This window comes from Amblyomma americanum, chromosome 6 (assembly GCF_052857255.1).
Source record: "Amblyomma americanum isolate KBUSLIRL-KWMA chromosome 6, ASM5285725v1, whole genome shotgun sequence".
Lineage (NCBI taxonomy): Eukaryota > Metazoa > Arthropoda > Arachnida > Ixodida > Ixodidae > Amblyomma > Amblyomma americanum.
Window position 1 is genome coordinate 72,727,091 of NC_135502.1, and position 23,175 is coordinate 72,750,265.

At 49.5% G+C, this 23,175-nt stretch overlaps 1 protein-coding gene and 1 non-coding gene across 2 annotated transcripts in view; both read right to left on the reverse strand.

Moving 5' to 3' along the window:
• LOC144093690 (nephrin-like) overlaps positions 1–23,175 on the reverse strand; it is a 327,305-nt gene that overhangs the window by 159,978 nt on the left and 144,152 nt on the right.
• Positions 10,873–11,057, reverse strand: LOC144095746 (U2 spliceosomal RNA). The gene has a single exon (XR_013306762.1). It is a non-coding gene; the product is annotated as a U2 spliceosomal RNA (small nuclear RNA).

A 23,175-nucleotide genomic window follows, 5' to 3' on the forward strand; every position in this document is an offset into this window, starting at 1 on the left:
CCGCTTCAGGAATCCCGATAAAGCTATTAGAGGAATCAAGTTTCAAAGTATTTAAGATATCCCTTTGATCCGAGTTCTTAGGGCCGGCTACGACCGACGTAGCACTGCGTATTCCCTGAAAACTCGCGGAGCCGGGTCATCGCGAACCCGATTATTATATTTTCCGCTGCTAAATATTTCGAAAACTGTAAATCCCCAAATGGCATAGTCAAACTCATCGGCGCGGGCCATAAAGTGGCGCACTTGTTTTCCAAGTTTGCGAAAGGAGATGAAAGAGAAAACTGTTTAGACAACCGGGCGTGATTTAATTACGACTGTCGAGTTAATCTACGTAGGATGGTGCAGTCACAGGGAACACACCGACACACGCACACAAGCACGCACACTTCTGAGTCATTTCTTAGAGCGTAGGGCTACCTAGCGGATTACGAAAAGCAAATGAGGACAACAAAGGGAAATAAGAGGATTACGCTTTTTCCGAAAGTAATGATGAGCTTTGGAATGCGCCGGCCGAGATACGTGCTTCCACCGTACATTTGCCACCGAAGGTAGGAGCAGGCCGGAATCTCATTATCCCGGTGCCTATACTTTCACGTACAATGTGACCGGCTTTGTTCTAATCATGTCGAGTCCGCTTCTGCGCGGTTTCCTTTGTGCTCGTTCATTGCGCTCCAATGAGACAATATCTGTCGGGGCTCGCGGCGGAGTGTGTACCCAGGGAATCACAAAATTCCTCGCCGGAACTCTCTCTAGACTAGCATATAGCTAAAGTTCGTTACTTTTTCCGCGGTGTTGTTTTCTGCGTGTTGTAGTAATCACGTCAGGTAGGGGCGTTCGTACTTCCGAACACACGAAGCAAAGTTGTCGTGCCCGCGTCTGCCACCAGTTCCCGGCGCTTTCGATAGTCTGAAACGGGATCTGATGAAATCAGCGCCCCCCCCCCCCCCCCCTAGATTTGAGATTGAGCGCAAACCTATCTCGATAAAAGAATCGCAAGCAATCATTTTCTCCCGCGTCTACGTTAGATTAGATTGCGCTATAGGTGAAATTAGGCCAGTAAACCTGTCTTTAAAGGCGCTTCCCATGACTATTTCATGCGACAAGGTTATATGTTCTTGAAAGTTACAGAGCTGTGGGCTCCGAGTCAAGTGACAAGAAGCGGCTAATGAACACGGAGTAGATGAAAGGATAAGTTCAGAACGATCGGAAGAAAGTATTATGAGAAGCTTACAGGGAATAGGAGACGCTTGAGAGGGATTTAAGAGAAGCACTAGTCTTGTATCGCGCATGCTTTTGGTATGGCGAAGCTCTGCTTGACCCTGTTTCTGACGCCGATAATTATAGCGTCTAGGTTAAATGAGATTTTGATTTAGAACTTTATCTTAGAAATCGCTTCACCTAACTGCGTTGAGCTACATAGTTACTTTGATTTGGGAGAAGCTCTAGTCATGTATTGGATGCGCTTTTTGTATGGCGGAGCTCTTGTTGACCTTGTTGCTGACGATGGTGATGGTAGGGGCTGCATTAGATGAGATTAGACTAAGAACTTTCTCTTGTAAATCGCTTCACCTAACTCGGTCAAAATACATAGTTGCGTTGATTATGACGGGGCAAAAGGGCATAAAATTTCCAAATCAGTGGGCACCAAGGCTTAGGAAAAGAAGCGGAGAAAGATTCGCGCTACAAAGGAAAAACTGAGAACACCTGGCGTAAGGAGTGGGTCAAGCTGGTTCGGATGGATCAAGAGAAAGTATTACTATCTATGTTCATCAGCGGTATCATAAGCCTAACTGAGCCAACTGCAGTAGAAACGTCTCTACCATGAGCCACTAATGAACCCTGTCCCACGCCAGGTACGGCCGCATTATTCCTGCTAAATTTAAAATTTTGTCTACCCATCTGACTCTTAGCCGCCCCATGCTACGTTTGCCTTCTATTGTAATGCATTCCGTTTCCCTGGCTAACTATTTCTACAACTTGAAATTTAAGAATAACTATTACTAGTACGGGGCATAAGCGCTTTAAGAGATTTCGGGGAGAGAAATGTATCTTACAGCGGACGTGCTTTGGGTAACGATGTTTCGTCTGGTGCAGGCGTTGATGATGGCCGTCGTGATTATAGTGGAGTTGACGACAATAAACCTATTTGCGCTTCGGCGACCTGTGCGCGATGCCAATGAAGAGAGCTGTGCTTAAAAAGTTTGCTCTTAGCGATCTGGTCACGTTTGGGCACCCAGAGTCCGACCAGTCTAGAGTAAATGTAACTGTTGTGCGTATGAAAGAAGACGAATGTCGATAACGTGTTAGTTTGTTGCAGCTACCTCCGTCACCACAAAGACTGCTGGCAGCAAAGACGAAATGCGAATTGGTGCTGTTCGTGCCCCTCAGAACTAGCTCCCGTGACGTCAGGTACATTTAATTAACGGCCGCCGCGGTGGCTTAGTGGTTATGGCATTCAGCTGCTGACCCGAAAGACGCGGGTTCGATCCCGGCCGCGGCGGTCCAATTTTGATGGAGGCGAAATTCTATAGAGGTCCGTGTACTGTGCGATGTCAGTGCACGTTGAAGGACCCCAGGTGGTAGAAATTTCCGGGGCCTTTCGCAACGGCGTCCCTCATAGCTAGAGTCGCCTTGGAACGTTAAACCACCGTAACCCTAATCCTAATCCTATTTAATTAACAATCAAGCGAATGGTCGAATCACTCGCTGCTTTATAGTGACTTTCTGACGCGTTCAGAGGAATCCAGAGAGAAGGGGAAAAAATGAAGATTTGTAGAGAGAAAGCGAAATCAAATGAAAGAAGCGAGTGTGCAGAATTCAGCGACCTGTGAGCAGCGCCAGTGGAGAGGGCTGCGCCCAAAAAGTACCGAAAAGGCTCGGCTAAGCCGGAAAGCCTGTTACCCTTCTCTGCCATACTTTTCCTTTTTTTCCCGATTGTTTGGCTTGCGGCCAGGACGAATTTATTCGACGACGTTCGAAACTGGCACGCGTAGGCACCATTAACGTGCTCAAATCGGATTTCCGGTCGCAGCTGATGAAAAAGGCAGTGGCCGTGCAGCGATGGCTCCGAGGTAAAGGCGGCAGAGGGGGAAATAAAAAAAAAACTGCTTTCGAACGACGATCCAGCCCAGCGAACCAGGTTTGCCGGGCCGAATTCCCGCAGACCGCGGGCGAATCCATCTTTCTTCGCCCACAACCTCGGTTAAGGAGCAGAAGGGGGCGGAACAAAAATAAAGAGACAAAAAAGAAAGAAAAAAAGTTTAGTAAACGTCGCGCGAGGTTGCGCCGAAACGCGGTTGCAGCACGCGACGCGTAAGCAGCGTGCCAGCCTTTCCATCGTTACACTTCCCCCTTTTCCTTTCCACCCCTTGCGTCTTCTCCCTTAGGAAAATCGAAACGCGCGCCGACTCATGTGTAGGGATGCATGCATACTCTTATTTCCCTGTCCTGTCTGCGGGTTTCACTTGCTTGCTTGCATGCCTCATCCTACAACTTTTGAGGCTTTCTTTCTGTGTGTATCGCTCCATCTCTACGTGTATACGTTGTGGCAAAACGAGCCGTACGAGAAGCGACCGGAAAGAAAGCGTTGCTCGAGGCGGGTAAACACGCTCGTTTTATTAAGAGTTTAGGATTAAACTTAGAAGGCATCACTGACTATTGCCGACGAGATACGAAATGGGAAAACCCGTTTAACGCTTGATTCGCGCTGAAAGCGGCAGCAGGATAAAGTTAACCAGCACGTGGTCGATAACGTCCGGAGGTACACGTAAATGAAAAGACTACGGTGGCGCTAGAAGACAGAGGAATGGTGGTTGTCGTTTGTGCTGTTCAAAGGGGGTTGAGGTGCACAAAAAGCAACAATAATAAAGTTGGGTGCCAGAGGGGGAGCATAGAGAGAGAGAGGCACGCATCAAGAGCTGCTAGGGTTTGTGCTTCTTTTGTCCCATTGCCTTTCCTTTCGATGTCTCGATGGTGGGACTTTCGGGTGTCGGGGCGTTCGTTGCACCGCGGTAAATAAAGCTTCGGGATCGGAGGGAAGCCAAGCGGAGAGAAATGCTGTCCGGACCCTAAATACGCGCGCGAGGGAGCGCGCGCGAAGAATAGGGAAATAAGCAAAACGCTACAGCAACAGCGACAAAAGCGGGCGAGATGCTTTTAGGCTAATGCACGACAGCGCTTCGAATATGGATTACCGCGCTTCTCGTTCAGCGAAGAAAAGAAAGAAAGGGTAAACAAAAGAGCCCTTCACGGCAATCCATGGTGTGAGGAAGTTGTTTTGTTTCGTTTTCCGGTTTTCTTTTTCGCCATTGCAGCTCAAGACCTCTTTGTACGTCCGCGTCAGGCGAGAAGCCCGCAGCCGTTTGCGTCTTATCGGGGCCCGATGTTTTCTCGAGTTGTGCCGCCCTTGTTCCCATTCGTTACTGCGGCGCCCCACGCTTTGTGAATGTTTTTATTTGCTCTTTTTTTTTCTTCCCACCAGGGCGGCGTCAGAATCGGCTGGGTCGTTTTAGACGGCGCTCCGTTCGGAAGGCACTTGCTTACCGCCCCCCTCCTCCCCCCCCCCCCCTTTTTTTTCCTGGGCACGTGTTTTGCGAGTCCCGTTTGAACTCGTTGCTGCTTAGCATCAGTCGCTGTGTAGTTTCCTCCCTTTTTTGTCGGTGTTTGCGAGAAACTAACCCTTTCGCTCCTGAACCCGCGCTAAGGAGCGCACGGCCCAGTTACACCCGTCAAGCCTTTGTGTACACGGTTGTACAGCTGGTGGTTTGCTGTGGCGGTGGATTTGGCCTCTTGCACTTCCCCATTCCTCGCGACACCGGCGCGTGTTCCGTGTAGCATCAGAAAACCTCGCTTCCCCTCCTCGCGGCTGCCGTTGCCGCAGCGTTGCTCTGTACAGCACAGAGCTTGAAATGTCAAGGGTTGTGGGATGGGGCGAACACAGACAAAGCGCTTCCGTTCGCGGTTCCGGCGCGAAAAGGAATTGTGGAGTGCCGGATTTATTGGCGTACTGTTAAGCGAAACGCCAGGGTTTGTGTGGGCCGGTGTACAAGACGTTGAAGATAAACATCCGAAGAATGCAAGCTTTCTTACGCTCTCCCGACCTGGACAGCCACATGTTGTCGGGCGTTTTGGTGTTCTTACCTGCGAGAAAAAGAAGAGAGAGAAATATTTGTAACGTTTCGTTTCTTACATTTATAAGAAGAGGAAATGAAAAATGGCGAAAAAGATGCCTGGCTAATAGAGAAAGATACAGATGGCACAAATATATTTTTTTCCTAGTGCGAAAGAGAAGTATGGAACATTCATGGTGTTAGGTGAATCTAACTTTTCGATTCATTTCTTAAGGCTGAGTTTCAGCGTATGCTGAGGTAAATGCAACGTGTGGGCTGCAAAGTGACGTACTCCGAAAGTGAACTCTTGCAACGCAACAACTTAAAATTTATACTGGCGCACTCCTAAATTAACAGGTGAATGATGAGTGTTGGTAATTTAAATTCATTATACGCGTGCACAAATTATTGTTGCTCTAAAACAAACAGAAACTTCCCCTACATTTTCACTGTATTCAAGGGTTAGCTTTAATTTCCCAAATAATTTAAACATATTTCCGACTCAGAACTCAAAATGTAGTAGATGCAACGAAGAAATTCGAAACTTTCATCAACTTATCTGCAGTCTAGGCATTGTAGTCTTGTAGCAGTGATCATTAGCTGCTCACCACTTAAACATATTTCCGACTCAGAACTCAAAATGTAATAGATGCAACGAAGAAATTCGAAACTTTCATCAACTTATCTGCAGTCTAGGCATTGTAGTCTTGTAGCAGTGATCATTAGCTGCTCACCACTAAAACATATTTCCGACTCAGAACTCAAAATGTAGTAGATGCAACGAAGAAATTCGAAACTTTCGTCAACTTATCTGCAGTCTAGGCATTGTAGTCTTGTAGCAGTGACCGTTAGCTGCTCACCACTAAATCCGTACTTCATAACGTGAGCGCAGACCCGCGACACGTATTCTCTGGTTAGGTTTTCTTTTGAGAAAGCTTCTTTTGCGTTTCGTGTGATCTGAAGTTCCAGTTGATATTCTCTCGTCAGACGAACTGCCGAACGGCTTACCTAATTTGGGACTAATTTATACCGACCACAGCTAAATGTAACACTTATGTAACCAACAAGACTGCTGCAACCTAACCACCTCCCCTGCGGCAGGCGCTTAAAAATAAAAAAAATAAAGCGGAAAAGAATCTCCTGCACTTCGTCTTATTAAGAATTCACAAGCGCGTCAGTAATTCAAGACCGCCGTCATGCTCAAGAAAAAAAAAAAAGAGCAGTTAATGAATAAGCAATTCTCCTTTTAAAGTATACTTTCAAAGGAGAAATAAAAAAGTGAAGTGAACACCGTTTGCTCGCTCTCATTCGCGCGTGTTATCCGGCAAGGAGCTTATTAGGACCCTCGTTCACAGCGGCCCTGTAATTAAGACCAGCCTGAGCTGCCTACAAACACGACACATGCGCCCGACAGACTTTCAGCGCCCGCTAGCGAGAGATAGGAAAGCGATATTCCCCACAGATGTAGTATAAACGTTTCGCGTATTTGATTGCACCATCGAACCTGCGCTAACCAGCCCCCCCCCCCCCCCCCCCCTCCCCCCCACACGCGCACACGCGCGCGCGCGCTAACAGCGGCATCGCATTTTCGCATGCGTCGCCACAAAACGCGCGAAGCGACGACGCTGCGGGGGATATCCGCAGGCACGAAGGAAAAGGATTAAGTCCTTCGTGTTTCGGGTATGTGTCCGTCGAGTAGGGGTGCAGAGGCACGCCTGCTGCGTCGCGGGGGAACGGATTATTATAATGCTCGCTACGCGCAGCGCCACGCGTTCAAGCGGCGGCCGCCTCTGTACTCAACTCCTCGTCCTCCTCCTCCTCAGCTTTCTCGGTGTACAGCAGCAAAATCAGTAGCAGGCATCCGTGCATGTACACGTATCCTGCTTCTTCGCGCAGGGTGCGTGGGTAATGAGAAGGCAAACAAGAAAGACAAAAAACAGATCACGTGAGCCCAACTTTCCTTTCGAGTTCATATTTTTTTTTTTACCTCATGCTTGCTAGCGCACAGGATAGCGCGTGCGTGCTCGCGTGCCGCTGTTTTGCTCGCGCGGGCAGAAAAGACGTTCATTGGCGCGCATTTTAATGGCGGCAAGAGAACACGCGGCGACGCGGAACACGTAGAATGCATCTCGGGTGGCACTTGTGCGTAGATTTGTAAGCGAGTGAGAGGTATGGGATGAAAGAGAGGGGAATGGTTTGTCTGGGTGGGAAGAGGAGGAGGAGGAAGTGACGGAGGGGCAGTAATTAGGGCGGTTCGCCAGGGGTAGAGTGTTTTGTGAAGGCGATATACCGTCGCTGTTTCCAACAGCCGACTTTGAGGAGCACACCATCGACGTGGTTCAACTATGGCGCGCCACGGGGGGCTCTCTTTCCCTTTTCGTATAGTTTCGTATTCTGTTTGCTTCTGGAGGCGGCTGCTGCCATAGAAACCGCGCGCGAGCTGGTTACGCGGGCTGGGGCTCTCGTGGAGCTCGTTTCCTACCCGGTGCTCGGTTTTGCGCGGCTGCGCGTGCCAGCGTAGTGTTGGCGTCGTTCGAAGAGTTCGCGCCATATTAGCCGCGGCGAGGAATTTCGGCTCGAGCGAAGCGTACGGCCCGAAGGGGGGGGGGGAGCTTAGACGGGCCCCGCAGGTCGGGAGCGGAGGCAACGAAAAAGTGATTGGCGATTGCTCTTCTCTGTGCTTTTTACTGGATTTCTTCCGGTAATGTGCGATAGGGGAAACGGCAGGTTCGGCGCGCCGCTAGTGTTTGGTGCTGCCGCGGCGTTAGGGGAAGTTCATGAGAGTGGGGAGTTGATTAGAGGGGTTGGTTCGCAGTTCAGCGAGCGTGCTTAGAATCATTCTCGCGCCAGCTAAAAAGAAGGAAGCGGAATGTTGGGCTTAATGTTGCTTGTCCTTCTTTCTATTCCACAGCGGCACGCTTCGCCTTTTAAGTCCGAGAATGACTCATAAAGTTGCTTACAGTCAATGACGGCTAAGAGGCACCTAAGGTGGTTGTCACCTTTATGGTGCACCCGACCGCGACTTTAGCGAGACCGAATATTTCAATTTTTAAAAAGCATTCGGTGATTTTTCCTGCCATTAAACATAAGTTTGCGCTTTTCAACACTATCGTGCATTTGAGTGGGACAGTCTGGTGGCATTGCCTTCTCGCAGTATACCAGCTTTTCATTCCGCGGATCTAGTTTAGGTGCTGCATCTCGCTATTATACGTGAAAATCTTCTATTCAGCAAGTGTGATCATCTTTAAAAATATCGGTCACCATATACCTGATAAATCTTGCAGGTGAGCAGAGTAGGCCTAATCTGCTCTAACTTCCCCGCTGGTTAGCGGTATAGATTACATCTATATGTTCATTTCTGCTGATATTCAGAAATCTCTCTAAGTTCCTGATGTCTGCTGCCATTAAAGTCTCTTCGGTTCGTTCTCTATCCTGACAAAGTTGAACTGCTCATCTCTTGGATCATTAGTGCCCAATACATATAGCTGGTACATCAAAGGAAAAGTTGGTCCAGGCTGAGGTACTGTACACACCGCACTAAACTAGCGCGTACTCCGTGTAGCCCTTGAAGCCTGTGCAGAATTCGCGCATTTAAGTCAGCTACGTGTTATTCATTATAATACCAATCACCACCTTACGAGCGATGTCCCCTGCAGGACAAAAGCATCTGCCAGTGATCACTTAAACCTGTCCACCGCAGACTTCACCCATAGCATTCCCGCAAAGTTCCTCAATCCCGCCCACGCACCAGACTGCATGTCTCCTGTCTATCCCGCTATTCACGCCTTCTTGGAATCCGTTACCCTACTATCTGTTATCTGCTCCTCGGATAACATGTCCTGCCCATGTTGATTTCCTCTTCCTGATTTCAGCTGCCATTGTCTCGCCCCTTTAATCTACGAGGACCTTAATGCAAGCCAACATTATTCCTAGCCATTTACCTCAGAGAAAGTCCAGCGCGTAGTGTAGTCGCCGTAAGAAAAAAACAAGCTGCAGAAAAGAAGGTGCAGTCCGCGAAAAAAAAAAGACGCCCGCAGCCCGTGGCTTCAGCGGAGGCTCGGCGATTATCATCAGCCCTCGGCGCCGCGGGGTCTCGTGTTTGCGGCGGTCATTTCATTGGAAAGCAAACAGTGGGGCAAACGTGCCGCCCATGCACACGAGGAGGCCGCTGCTCTGTTTTCGGCGCTCCCCGCCACTCGTTGAAGCGACCTCATTTGGCTGTCAACAAGGGATGGCTTATGGAAATTTGGGACGGGCCCGCTGCTCAAAATTCGGGGCATGCGCGCCCTCTGTCGGCCGTCGGGCCACTCGGAGCACAGCACGTGCAGGTGACCCCGAGCTCGTTGCGAGAGGCGCCGCTGCGGTGCACGCCGCGGAGTGAAAAAAAAAAAGAAAAAGAAAAGTGACAGAAGAAATGAAGTAGATGACCACACAGAGGGCAGTGCCGGTGGTTCAAATTCAAGAGTCAAAATGGTGGACAACTTGGCCGCGATGAGATTTGAGCGGAGAATGTGAAAAAAAAAAATAACAGTGACACCTATTGCATCACGCGTTGGCGATGGCAGAGCACTAGAAGCCGTTGACGCCTTGACCAGAAGTGACATCACTTGCGGTCTGGTGGCGTCACTTCTCTCCAGCAAATGGGCGAATTTTATGCTCGGCGACAGATTTCTTTTCGCAATGAGGATACCGTGCTATCGCGTTAAAATAATTAACCACACGCACACAGGCGTCAGACTGGTGTAGGTGTCAGGAGATGTCGCTGGTGAGGAATGGCACGTGCTAAATGTGATGCATTTCAGCTTCTGCCAATGACCGAGCAGAAGCTGAAATGAACCCGACCGAGGCGGCTGCGTTTTTATGGAGGAAAAACGCTCAGGCGCCCGTGTGCTGTGCGATGTCAGTGCACGTTAAAGATCCCCAGGTGGTCGAAATTATCCCGGAGCCCTCCACTACGGCACCACTTTCTTCATTTCTTCTTTCACTCCCTCCTTTCGCCTTCCCTTATGGCGCGGTTCAGGTGTCCAACGATATATGAGACAGATACTGCGCCATTTCCTTTCCCCAAAAAACCAATTATTAACTATTATTATCAATGACCGAGCAGAAAGGCGCGTGTGTTGACACAAAGTTTACGTGTGTAGAGTTGGTTGTTAGTTGGGTGCTTCGTTTTCTATTTTAACGACTAAAATTTGCATTCGTCCAACTTGGAAAAAGTTGAAGAATTACAGCTAAGCAGATAGATTACTCGTGCTTTTCTATCCTCCCCATTTTCGAGCCTCGGCCCGCAGCTTGAATGCCTTAATCAGTTATGGCATCTAAACTACTAATATATGTCGGTTATGAGTAGTCCATATTCGAGCCACTGTGCATTCAATGCGAGCCTGTGCACGTGTTTAATCTGGGATTGTGTTGAGATTAATGAAATTCCGGTTCCCAGTCCAGAGGATCGCCTTCACAGCGTCGATCGTTTGTCACGCAGACTCCATTAGCAATCAAACTGTCTCCAAGCTTAATGCTCAAAATGCGCAGCGGCGATGACAGTAGCGCACACGTGCTGCACATCAACGGATGCAACCATTTGGCTTCTGCAGTAGCAGCGAGCGCACATTATCTTCGCTGTCTGCCTGTTGTTGCCAGGAAGAAAGAAAAGGAAAATACACAGGCCTGCCCACTGGCTCAAGCCGAGCCACAATCGCTACCACGTGCAGATAGTAGGAGAGTTGAAAGATGGGATAGAAAGACAGGATAGTAAAGACGCGCTAAAGACAAGGCCGATCCCGGAGGCAGTGCAATACCGGGCCAACCGGTGGCGGCAGTGAAGCAACCTTCAAACCTTCCGCCACATTTCCAAAAATAAGTCCAATTGAACCCGTAACAGATACTCTACTGGGTCGGGACAGCGATATCTTCGCTGAAACCACGCTGCATGCCTCATTACGAAGAGATTGGTCGTTTCGACTGGAATCCGGATTGCCTAACGAGAACCTGAAAGAGCAACACGGGCTCGTATTATGCACGAGCCGCCTCTTATGCTCGTACCTGCGCTCTCTGCACAATCCACCTGCATTCTGTGCTTTGCCCACCCATCGCCGATACGCAAAAGGCGTGCCTTAGGTGCTCAATGACTTTCGGCGAATGTTTACTCGGTTGAGCGCGTCCTTCATCCTGCACCGACACCTACTACTAATTCCCCGTCCTGGCTTCATCCATCCCCTAAACTTTTCCCCCCTGCACAACACGCACAAGCAAAAGCACTTGCGCCAACGTCGGATCCGAAGGCGCTCGTGCGCAGTGCAGCGTCTCGCGCAGTGGTGTGCGCGGTGCCGCAAGGATGGTATATACGCGTTCGTCCGTCTTCACTCGGCTCACTGTGTTCGCTAGTGTGCCGAGGACGGGCCTCCTCTTGAACGGAGCCCAGGCAACAAACCGACGAATTCTAAAGGGCGCCTCTCCACCGAATACGCACGCAACCTCGCGAATGCTCGCGTTGGTCTTTTGTTCGAGCCACGCACGCACGCAGGTGGCGCACGAACACTTTCTTCGGCACCCCCCCAGGCCCCTCTTACCCTTTCTTTTTTTCACTCTCTTTTGTGCTGTGCGCGCACGGCGCGGCGGCAGCAGCAGCATTCGGGAACTATTGAAATGCCCGGAATCGATACGAGCGCCCGTCCACGCCGCGACAGCTGGTGCTGGAGTCGAATTTTTTCTTTCCGCCGCCGTTCGAAAACTTGGCCCCCGTTTCTTCTCGTAAGACCTTCTTTCTATCTTCCTACTTTGTTCCCCTCTTTCCCTCTCTTCTTGAGTCGCTCAACGTGCGGGCTTCCTTCGACTCGAGATGCTTTTTTGATAGCGGCGGTGATGCGGCCCTCTAGCGAGAGAAAGAGAAGAAAGGGAGGAGAGGAGGGGGGGACGAGCAGGGCAGCCCTGCGAGCGTCAAGTGAAGGGTGCAGAAAGTAAGGGGACAAAAAACCAATTAACTGTCGTGAGACGGTCCCTTTGCGCCGAAAGGTCAATAAGCTTTGCTAGGGCGATTCAATTTATTCCAGTTTTATGCGTCAGGCGTATGTCTTGTATATGTTAAGGGACTATGAAAAAAAATACACACATACAAGGTGAGCACACTTGTATGCTCTTCATTTTTCTTTCTCTCTTCAGCCTGAAGGTGGCGAAATACGCCGAGTACTCTGGCGGTATGAACATTCTTGGTATCGGGAGTGGTGTTGCTCTAGTCCTTTCTTTTTTTCTCTTCTTTTGCTTGCCACGTGCGGGGGCTTTCTTAGAGGTGCCGGCCGTCAAGTTCGTTGAAATATAGGAGCGTCAGATGTTCGAGTTGTCTTTTTGGTTGTACAGACTAATAAGTTTAAGGACGAAGTGGGGTTGCCTTATCTCATTAGTACTAATGAATGATTTACGATTGGAGGCAGTGTTTCTAAGCGCAGTGTAGTTGCGAAACGCAACTCGAAACGAGACAAGACAATCGAACTCCGGGGCCCATTAAATTTTAGCCTTTGAAGGACGCACCGTGGAAAAGAAGCTGCGATTCAATTTGATGGGCTAAAACAATGTACGTATACAAAACGTGCAAGTGTGCAATTCTTGTGGGCTTTTCGAGGTGGCAAAATACTCCCAAGTGCAAAGAATATGGACTTTATTCTCGTGAGGGTGTATTTTTCTTCGTGACGGTCGCAACAGTATGTAACCGCATAATGACGTTAATATTCCACTACTCTATTTTTTACTGCAGTGATCCTCAACGCTTACGTTCAAGCGACGTTTATACAGTGTGTGGTGCCAGCAAAAATTATGGGGGCCATTCTTAACATGCTGGGAAGAAGCTTTTCTCTAAGAGTGAAAAACGTTCACCAATTAAAAAATGCAAAATAATGGCGACTTCCTGTACGGTCGAAAAACAAAAAAGCTATAATAAGCAGAAATAGTTTTCCTGACCGAATTTTGCACATACGTACTAATTCGAGGCAGCTGGCGCATTTGAAGAATGTCAATCCCTTCATAATGTGACTAGCATGTATTTCCAGCACCCATAAAACGCATTGATACGGAATTCAGGTTTATGGAAAGACGCAGTGTGCATGGCCTGCACGCGTAAGCTTATTACCCGTCGAGATCGCAGCGACTAGATACAAAGATTTACAAGCTTCGTACTGAACGCCTCAGCGGCCAGGTTTCGATTTTTCAATGGAACGAACCATGGAGACGTCAGAGAGCGAGTTTTGCGACTCTGTAAATCCAGAGGAGGAACCGGAAAGAGAGGTCAGATTCTAGCGCCTAAGGAGCTAGCTTCTTCTTCTTCTTCTTCTTCTTCTTCTTCTTCTTCTTCTTCTTCTTCTTCTTCTTCTTCTTCTTCTTCTTCTTCTTCTTCTTCTTCTTCTTCTTCTTCTTCTTCTTCTTCTTCTTCTTCTTCTTCTTCTTCTTCTTCTTCTTCTTCTTCTTCTTCTTCTTCTTCTTCCTCACCCCAGGTATACGGCACATACCCACGCGGGGGGATTGGCCAAGGTGTAGTTGAATAAACAAAGAAGATAGCTAAAGGAGATAGCTAAAGCGTTGATACCGATGCCTCGAATTTTCTTCTTTCAGTTCCCCGCTGTCAGTGATGACCAAGTATTTTCCCAACCCACGCGACGCGACAGGCGAACGTTTCTCCACATGTGCCACAAGAACGCGCGTTAGATCTGCCTATAGACATCCCTCACGCAGCCCGCCGCGGTAGCTCAGTGGTTGTGGTGCTCGGCTGCTGACCCGAAAGACGCGGGTTCGATCCCGGCCGCGGCGGTAGAACTTCGATGGAGGCGAAATTCTAGAGGGCCGTGTGCTGTGCGACGTCAGTGCACGTTAAAGAACTCCAGGTGGTCGAAATTTCCGGAGCCCTTCACTACGGTGTCCCTCATAGCCTGAGTCGCCTTGGGACGGTTAAACCCCACAAACAAACAAACAAGACGTCCGTCATGCGTTAAAACTTTGTGGGACATGTGTAACAGCTAGCCGGGAGCGTGGACACGCTTGTGATGTTGCGGACTCCGCATGTCTCTCATTGTGTACGACATCCTCGCCTCACATCTTCACCCCCACCCTCTGTCTGCAGTTCCCTTTGCTCTTCCACAGTCTTTAATAGAAGGCAAGAGAGGCATTCCTCCGGCTGCCTTCTCCCTTCTCTTCTATATTAAAGCTTCCTCCTCAACCCTTCAAAGTAGCGCCAACAAAGGCCATGGCAGATTTCCCGCGGCTTCGCATCTACGCGAAGTAGCAGGGGTGCCGCCGTTCCATTTGCCGCGCTGATCCCCGCTGCACGGCGCTGCTGTGAGGAGGAAGCAAGCAACCCCATTGTCACGCCTTTGACCCCCAGAGAAAGAGAGAGAGAGAGAACGTACGTACGACGAAGCTGACCCGCATACGCATAGTGCGCATACGCATTTTGCGAGCACGGCGAAGAGCAGTCGCCGCTGTATTTGTTGTTGTTGTTGTTGTTGTGGTTTGAACCGGCTGCGGGGCGCTTCGTGCTTCCCGAGTGACCGCAATGCTCCGTGCACCCCTACGCACTGGCGGGGGGAGATCGCGACGGCGCCGGTGTTTCCGATGCCGTTCCTAATGGTCTCCGCCGTGGACGCCGTGTCTAGTGGCGCGCGGGAACAGGGCAACGGTAAGCGGGACCAGGGGGGGTACCGTTGTACGGGAGGAGGTTGGGGCTCAGGTAGTCTGGCTTGCTATCGATCTTGAGGCCGCTTCCAGAATGCCAATTCAAATGGCGACCGTGAACGGAATAGGCGGCCCATCGAAAAACAAGAACAATAGGAGATTCTACGACGACCACCCGCCGTCGGCGACGCGGCTGCAAACAGGAAGACAGGGAAAGAGGGAGGAGGGGAGAGAGAGAGAGGGGGGGAGGGAGGGGGAGGAGGGGGGAATGTCGGATTGAGCGATCCGTGTAGTGCTGTGCCGGTGTTTTAGACGTTAAAACTCTGGGCGAGGAGGGGGGGGGGGGGGGGGGACCAGGGCAGGTTAAGGGAAGGGCGCTCAATGATTAGTTTCAGCAAGTGCTCCAAATTAAAGAGGAATTAAAATGGCACAGCGCTTGGTCATGTGAGGACTCACTGCTCTGCTACAGACTAGTCCAGCAACAAGCAGCCATTATTCCAATGAACAGTAGCGACAAAGATACATCAGGCCCCGTTAAATTCCCCCCTGACTAACCATTCTTAGCGGGAACTAAGTGTCATTATCCCCTTCCTTCAAACGCTTAAGCTTATATCGTCTCAGTTGCGAGCGTGTTTCGAGCAAAGTGGACAGACTCACGCCGCTTGAGTAAGTGCTACATTAAAATGAGATGCATTGAAGGGATGAAATTAAACAAATAAAAACAGCAAGAAATTCAAAGCGGCACAAATGCTTAAATATCCCCATCACGAACCAAATTGCGACACAGGACGTAATTTCACGAGAAATACGAACTGCCCCGACAAGCCGAAGTTGTGCGCATCGCAGCGTAGTGCGCGCGATGAGGCACAGTGATCTTAAAAATATCCGACCGACATCGGCCAAGACGCAATCCCGGCAAGAGTCAGAGAAGGGCGAAGCAGTGTACTAAAGAATGGCGAGACGGCGATTGCGGCTGAACGGCGTAAGGCGGGGCTAAAACGGCCCCACAACCGGCGCGACAGGAGAACGGCGACGTTTGATTGCGGGCCCGCCTGCTGGCGCAACAAGTACCCGCTGCGCTCTCCTTAATGCGCCTTCCGTCAGAACTCTTGAGGAGTCTTGAGCACCCACCACGTCCTTTCTCTCCTCCGTTCTTTCCGCGTATGTTTTTTTTTTTTCATTTCGAATAACGGCGCCCACACATTGGGAGGGTCTTTCGCAACGGGTGTTCTTTACATGTGACCCCGGCAGCCCGGTGGTGGCCCGGTGTGGATTCCTTGTCCTGCGGTCTGCGGCGGTCGTCAAATGGCCCATCGGAATTCAGCCGCCGGGAGCGGCAGAGAGGACTGCTTGGCGAGTTTTTGCACAACGTTCGACTCTCGGCTTCTTCTTTCTCTTTCTTCGTATTCGCCTCTCTGTTTACTTTTCTTTTTATTATTATTCCTCGTGCTGTCCCCGTTTATATCGTTCTTGTTCGGTGCGGTCTTCCGAAAGGAATTTTAAGTGACGTGAGCGTCCCTGGATCAAAAGCAGCGGGCGCGCGGGAGAGGGGGTACTGCGTCGTCTGCGTAATGGCCTGTCATTTGACGCCTGCTCAGGGGCTGCCGCCGCTGATCACATCAGCTGGCAGCTAGCGCCCTCTGGATACGACCACTCACGTGTTTGTCGCTAGGCCCATTAAAATGCCAAACAGTGATCGTGCGTGTGAGAAAATAACGACAACCGAAGGCTGAGCGTCAGAAGTAAGATTGTTTTCTTATTTTTTTTTATTTTGCTCCGCCCTGCACGGAAGCAAGTATTGCTAAGCGCTGCAGCGTTGATGCGATATGACACCTCTGAGGAAGCGAGAAATACTATGACAAGCGACGCTACAAGATCCTGTCTTGCGCTCGCCTGCCGTCTCCTCTCTGAACCTAGCGCATCTTTCTTTGTTTTTATTACATTTCCTTTTAAATGTATCTGGAACGAATCGTGACTGGCTATTTACTTTGGTTATCCTTCAGAAGCAAACTTATTGCTTCAATCGGTGTTTGCTGTTCTTCTGCTTTTGTTTTAATTACGGGAGATTCCCCAGAAAACAAGTCGCGATTATGCAGAATTACAGAATTAATTGTTTGTAAATCATAATATTAACAACTGCGAAATGCTATGCGCTCTTTCATTTCTGTCTCGTATCCCTTATTTTCACTTTTTCTCCGCTCATAGCTTTCCACTAAACACGAAGCGTGATGTGAGCTAGCTTCTTCCCAGTTCTTCCTAAAGGCCCGGAGTATATGGTACAGAGCTCGTCAAAAGTTTCCATGCCACAGGGTCTGCTTTTCAGCAGCATATTCTGGCGCTTAAGACGCCTGTGAAGCTACCAAGGTTCTCAGAGGCGCCAATGATTCTTCTTTTACAGCCTACAGGGATTCTGGAGTTCGGAAATGTAAATATTCCACAATACGGCTCAAAAGCAAAAAGCTTTTGACGCATCCTTAATAATGATCTATTATTAACGGCTGCTTAATGACCAAAAAGACGCCACATTTGTGCTACAAGGAAGGATGGCTTTCTGAAGAGCTGCTTTGGGGTGTAACGGGCTTCGCCGTCTGCACAGATACCAGATCGTTTACACCAGCCGAATGTTACGTTCGGTGGCGGACACTCTCGGCGCTGCTCAGATCGACACGGAGACCGGGAGTGCGCTGCGCAAAAAGTGCGACAGAAAAAACTAAGAACAGGTTTTATCCAGCGAGGCACGAAACGCGCAACACTGTGCCACGATGCCGTATAAGCGAAACCAGCTTCGAACCAGCGTTTTGCACGCCACAAAAACTGGCCATACTCTGTAGTTCGACAGCTTCCGCGTTGTCCGACAACCGCGTGGCAGTGAAAAGAAGGCGTTCAATGAGCACTCGTTTTGAATGACTGGAGGAGTATCTATAGACTCTCTTATGCATCGCGCTTGGCTGAATCTGCGCTATTATTAGACTGGCAACGACGACTGCAATTTTCCGCCGGGACCAAAACGAAAGAAAAAAAAAGAAGAATGATAAAGAGGTACGTAGAACGGGCAGGCGTGCCGACAGATTCAGCCGCAGCCATTTCGAACAGAGGACGGAAAATAAAAAAAAAATAAAAGAGATGGACGTGTATTCGGGGCTGGCAACGAGGCAATAAATATCCATGACAGTGCTGAAAGCGCATAATTTGATCAGCGGCGCCGTGGGACCAGATGAGCTGCCTTTTAAGTGAATTGTAGATGGGAGAAAGAGCCGCAGTCGAAAGCGCAGCGGCATGTCGCTCTGTGCGTTCTATAGCCGTAGGCACGGGACGAGGGTGGGCGTGTCCGCGGGGTTCGTGACCCGGGGTTCAAACCCGGACTTTCATTTTCTTTGAGTGTCACGCGCGTTTCCCCGAACTAACAACGCCCGTGTTAGAAGCCTCGCGACCACGGGTCGAGACAACGCAGTTCGCCATTTTTTCTCTCTTTCCTCCTTTATTTCCTGGCCGTTCTGAGCGTGAGTTAGCCTTACTTACCATGCATCTCGACGTAAACAAGACCGGAGTGGCTGCATTTGTTCTCCCGGCGCCCCGAGGTAACGCGGCCGTAGCTCGTGTATATCCGAGTCAATGACCCCGCGAACTTAGCATTCGTTAGAACAGCCCTGGAAATGAACAACGCTGGAAAGAGATTCTTCCCCGTTTTTTTCCTATTGAGCCCAAACTTGTCTGTCCCCGGCGGGCGGAAAATTGGGGATCCCGTTTTAAGCTCGTTTTGGCCGCAATTTCCTCGAATCTCTCAAAAGGCTAATCTGTTCGCGCGCGGCATAGTGATGATAGGAGGACGTTTTTTTTTTCTCTTCCTCTTTTCAAAGCGTAGATGTAAAGTTTGTACCTGGAGAGAAAGAAGAAAACAAAGAGAGGTAAGCGAGTATAACGATCTACGGTTTGCGAAGAATTCCCGATTATAAGAAGAAAATAAAGAAGATACAAACAGGTCGCCTGAGAGCTCTTGAGCGCGCCTCCGTCCTAACGCCCCTAATCTCCTACAAATTGGTTGCTACTACAACGAAGCATAGAACTGCTAAAATCTCGGCTTGAGGGCAATAAGCCTCCGAAGGCTTCACCGTCTATTCATGGGAGTGAAGCCAAGACAGTACCTCAAAGGATATTCTGCGACCGCGCTTGGGAATTGGGCCGGGACGCGACAGTTTTATAAGTTCTTTCTAGCCCTGCGTGCACTCGTTAAGCCTTCTACCGTAACAACGCAGGAAACAGAACGATAAAATTTCGTATTACGTCGCTGTCGCTAAGCGTAGTGCTGTTGTGACGGCGCGCTCTTCGAAGCAACGGTGTACCGTTGCTTGCGCGGATTCCTGTTCGCATATTATGCCTTTGACGCAGAATTTGGTCCGAGCCTGTTCGTCTATTTTTTCACTTTTGTTCCGTGTTTCTTGTTGGTCATCGGATATCATTCATGTGGTTGCTGGTTGATCGGTTCCGGTAGTTAAAGGTTTTTGCACTCTTCACGCCTTTCGCCTTTTGTACCTTTGACGCGGCTTTGGTCTTAAATCTTCATTCTGCACATTTTTTCCACGTTTCTTGTTGGTCATCTGGTTTCACTCCTCAAGCGGTCTATAGCTTTCGGTTGTTAAGGGTTTGTTTGGTCACGATCATTTTATTTTCATACTGATGTAGAGCTCTTTGTTATCTTTTACTTCACGTCGTTAGAGTTTTATTCTTCCGGACGGCCACGATAAAATATTTTACGTGGGTAGTTATCGTGCTTCATATACTAAATCTCATTCAGTGATCTGTTGTACTGTGTGTTGGCTTCGTGACTTTGCGAATGCGTGATTGCACGGATGTTACGGCGTGTTAAGCTACAAAAAGGCAGGTGTTTTACGCGAAATAAAATTCAATTGTAAGTTGGCGCTGGCCCTGTCGTGTTTGTTTCTCTTTTGTCCCCGTATTTCACGCCGTTTTCTTTGTGAATCATGAACCAACTAGTCCAAACTAGAGTTCTCCTTTTACTAGCGTTATCGCATCCATTAAAAGGCCTTCGCGATGCCTGAAAGCCGTGTACAAGAGGCCGCTATCAGGAAGCGGCGATGAACACTACAGCGTCTAGGACGGCTGATTCCGTGCTGTAAGCAAGTAGAACAGGTAGGCCGAACTGCACAAACCACTGCACAAACTGCGCAATTCATGACATGCTTTATCAGCGGGGCCAATGAGGTCGCAGTCGAGCTGTCGTTTAATATCCCTCTATCCCGACCTTTTATCCTTGCATTCCTCCTTTTAACGCTGACCAACCGCAAAATGTTGGCTGTATTTATTCCATTGTTTAGTAGTTCGTCAGTGCGACGTATCGCAGAGAAAGATTCGTTACGGATTCATTAACCCTCTACAATGAAAGCAGCGCAGGAAAGCGTTCCGCGCTGCTGTTAGTGTCGACGATAATTTTATGCAAGCAACTGCATTCAAACTCGAGGACTTTTACTACAAAGACAAACGTTTACAACAAAGCCGACGCACCCCATGCCAAGTTCCACAAAAGGCTTTCCCTCATATCACGGTTAACTAAAAAATCTACATGCTGGAGCTCTCGCCAGAAGGTTTGTGAATACTCAGGGCAGGAAGCTTGAAATACATCCCGGAAGAGTTAGAACAAAACCCCGCTCGCTTTCGTGTTGTATTGCATGAAAAAGGATGCTCACGTGTCTGGGTTGATTTGTCTGGCGAAGGAAGCTTGCGAAATTTCGCATCAAGTCCATCGTCGCCGTCACTACCTGTAAGACTAGTCGGACTGGTCGTCGTGTCCGCACTGTGCTTCAATGCCGAACACAGTCGTTTCAACGCTTTCTTGTCTCAACATACAGGGGTTCAAACTTTTGGCGTATATTACGGTCGCTTCCGCGGGCACTACAAGGAGAAAATGAAGGCGTTCTTAAAAAAAAAAGCAGATTTAGCTGAACTACGAACGGCGTGCAGCAGTACCTGATGCTGCTCGAACTGATGATTGCAACACGACCCACACATATGGCCCGCAAAATACAAGCGTATGCGGAGTTGCAGTACAGCAATACGAAAGGCGATGAAAATACAAAGTATGGGAAGGGAGGCAGCGTCACTATATACGTCTAGCTCAATGCCCGCACCAGTGCATGTGCCAGCCTTAAGTAAGACGAACAGCGTCGATGGCGTGTGACGCAATCCACAGGCACGGCGTGTGCGATATTGGTACAGAACTTCGGAATGGGACCATAACCAGCGCTACAGGCCTACGTGTTGCCCGCCTAATGCCAGCAAAAGCAGCTTCGCAGAAAAAGAAAATGACACCCTGCAAACGCACGCGAGCGCATACTCCTCCCTGCACTCTTGCCACATTGGGATGACGCATTTACGCTCCGTCGCATCACGGGAGGGCTCTTCCGTTCACGGAAGTCTGCGTAAAAAGTGTTCCGGACGACCACGCGGGGCTCTAAGCTAGTTGGCGTAACGCAGTTCGCGGAAGACGAGCGACGAATTCGTCTATTCTTGTATCTGGGAATGCGTTAGAAAGATTTAGCGTACCGGAGACGCATACCGGGTTTACGCGCGTTAGTTGCGCATGCGCAGCTTCCGTACGTAAAACTGGTATACGTCTCCGCTAGTACATCTCCGGTATGCTAAATCTGTCACTCGAGACAGCGCGTTTTCTCGCAGCTATGAAGAAAATCCCGCAACGTTGCTTTCTCTTTGTTTTTGCCTTTTCATATGGCATCCTGTTTGCTGGCAGCAGTTAATACGCGGGCAAAATCTCCGGCAGGCTTGAGCAGCAATAGTTGGTTCGGTTACCGCATGCGGTACCGCGGTACTTGCCTTAAAGGTGAGCTTCAAGGCAGTTTTGAGACACTGAAACAGTGTGGCGATGATACGTCGTTTGTATCGCGTCAGGACACGCCACCTATAAGAATGCTGTTGAGAAAGACGGCAGGTGGTGACACGCAGCCGGCAGCTTCTGACAGGTAGACACTTTCACCCACACTTCGGAAGCGCTACAAGTGCGGACGTATGGAGGCTGAAGCTCCACTGGTCTTGTTTTACTTAATTATCCGGTTTCCCCGGGGCTGTGGATCCGGTTTTAACGGATTCACAGTCTTCTGTGCGACTGCTTATCCGGTTTTAACCGGATCCACAGACACAGTCCGATAATGAACAGCATAGCACGTGCAGTGAAAAGCAGCGTTCTTTAAAACGCTTCCTTCTGCTCTCCATGCCCCATACTTGTGTCGTAAGTCGGAGCTTCCTCTGGAATTCATTTCATCTCTGAGAAGCGCACATCACAATAGCGCAGCGCACTCTGCTAACGAGATATCGTTGCGGCTATGCAACGATCCCCGCGTAGTTATTTTTGGCTGCAGGAAAGCGCCCTCAAGCGTGCAATGAGAAGAGTTTTCTATGCCGGTACTTTTTAAGCGATTCACAAGTTGGAAAGGGCGCTCGTCGTCTGCAGGAAGCAAGTGGAGTTCCGGCGTTTGTCACTTTTTTTTTTCCTCTCTCACGATCTCACGCAGTTAGGCCCGAGTCGGATTTGAGAGCGGCTCCGTGAAAAATTCATTGCGAGTCTGAATTCATTAACTTTCGCTTTTTAAACTGGGAGTGTGATTTAGGCCCGTCGGCGAGTAATTCACAGCGACGGAGCGCATTCGGTGAAAAAAAAAAAAAGAAGAAGGGTGTTTAAAACTGGTTATTCAAAGCTTAGGCTTAAAAGAAAGCAAGGCGGTGGCATAGTCGCCGTGTACTGCTCGACAGTGCAGCGTTAAAAAAAAAAAGAAAAGTCCTGAAGAGAGTCGCGAACAATGGCAAGAGACAGACCGGGAAGCAGTGCCTAGAGAAAAAAAAAAGAAACGAGGTTGAGAACATGGATGGGCGGTGAGGCGGAAAGTGAACAAGGGTGCTAAAATATGTACCTGACTAGAAAATGAATACATCCCGGGCGCATCCGCAGAGACATGACGACAGAAGAAGACGAAACAGTATAGAAGAAGAAATTGAAAGGAGTGCGGACGCACGACCGAGGGGGGGGAGGGGGGGCAGTAGATAGGAAACGGTGGCGGGGAAATTGCTCGTGAAAGGCAGGGCGCGTTCTTTGCACGCTTCCCAGGCGCGCCAGTGGGAGAGGGGAGACGCCAAAGTGAATAATGAAGGCTCGAGTTCGAGACGCGAGCGGCGAAAAGGCGGAGCGAAGCGGCACACTCCCCAGCTTCTTCCACATCTTCTTCCTTCTTCAAGTCGGGCAGCCGCAGCCGCTCCAGCGCCAGTGAATGGAATCCCTTCCCAGAAACGAGAGCCAGATTTAGGCGGCTACATCCCCCCCCCTCCCCCCTCCCCGTCCCGCAGCACCATGGGGCACTTCTTGATCCGTCTGCTATTTTCCGTCTCTCCC